Raw genomic sequence first — 1,208 nt, forward strand, 5'->3', positions numbered from 1 at the left:
AAAGTTGTTAACTCTAAGATCTGTGACCTCTCCAGCCATGTGTATTTGGCTATATTTACAGTACCACACACGTTTCCTCTCACTGAGTGCACTTTAAGTCCAATTAGGTAGCTGTTGATTAAGACCAAGATAAAAGTTCCACTAATGTCCCAATATAGCATGCTGCACTGGTCATCGATGTGATTATTAAGTGCTAAAGCTGGGGTTGGACCACCGATTGATGTTCTCCCTTAGCCGCTCTTCAAAACTATGAGAGCTAGACTTCAGGGAAGTGGCTTCCAGGTCAGTTCCAACTCCGTTGTCCAGATATTTAGCCCAAAGTGTGTCCTGTGCTCAGCAATAGGGTTTTACCTTCAAATTCTGGGCGGCAATCAAGGGCTGTGGCAATAGCTGTGCAAGTTGGGGAGACTCTTCGCCCACCCTGACCAACAACTCAAAAGGAGGTTTCTTCTGTCTGTCAGGGTATCATGCTATATAGGCTTCATCTCTACACATGGACTTACGTAGAAATAGTGGATGTGTAATTTCTCAGGCTGTTTGACTCATCTGATTCCATCTATTTTCTGACATTGGGTAGGCCCGATTTATGTCTCCCCTCTCTCTGCCTGTCCAATCCTCCTTACGCACCCTCCCAAGTTAAAGCGACCCATTATCCCCATTTCTCCTTTGAGAATACCTGTATCCAAGTGTCCCCCACCTCCTGACCTCCTCCTCCGATCTACGCCCCCTAGATCCTTGTAAAACTCTGTGTCTCCCCCTCCACTTAATACATTTCCACGCTAGTAACACCTGTCCCTTGCTGTTTTTCTCTCTCCGGCTCTTTCTTTCCCTTTACCGCCCGGTTCCTTTCCATTCCCCTGGCTCCTGACATTACATCAGGATACACACTCCCATGTAAGGATCTGGTGTTGGGCTGCACAAACGAGCAAAAGTATAGGTCATTAGTAATTGAATCAATAATATAAATCTCACAAACAACACTTACATGTTCATTTCACTGTCAAATCAGCTGAGTATTTCCAAACCTGAATCTGTTCCCTTTGCTTTGGGGCGTGCTGCGCGATCCCGGAAAAATGGCTCGGGATACTCTGGTCCACATCGAATAAGGAGCTCAAGTTTCTCACTTCCGCTTTCCTTTTTAATTACTCCTCTCTACTGGGGACGTACTGCATGGAAATTTATTACATCTTTTGGGGAATAAAGTATAT

Source organism: Nannospalax galili, unplaced genomic scaffold (assembly GCF_000622305.1).
Source record: "Nannospalax galili isolate Female #2095 unplaced genomic scaffold, S.galili_v1.0 scaffold2697, whole genome shotgun sequence".
Taxonomy (NCBI): domain Eukaryota; kingdom Metazoa; phylum Chordata; class Mammalia; order Rodentia; family Spalacidae; genus Nannospalax; species Nannospalax galili.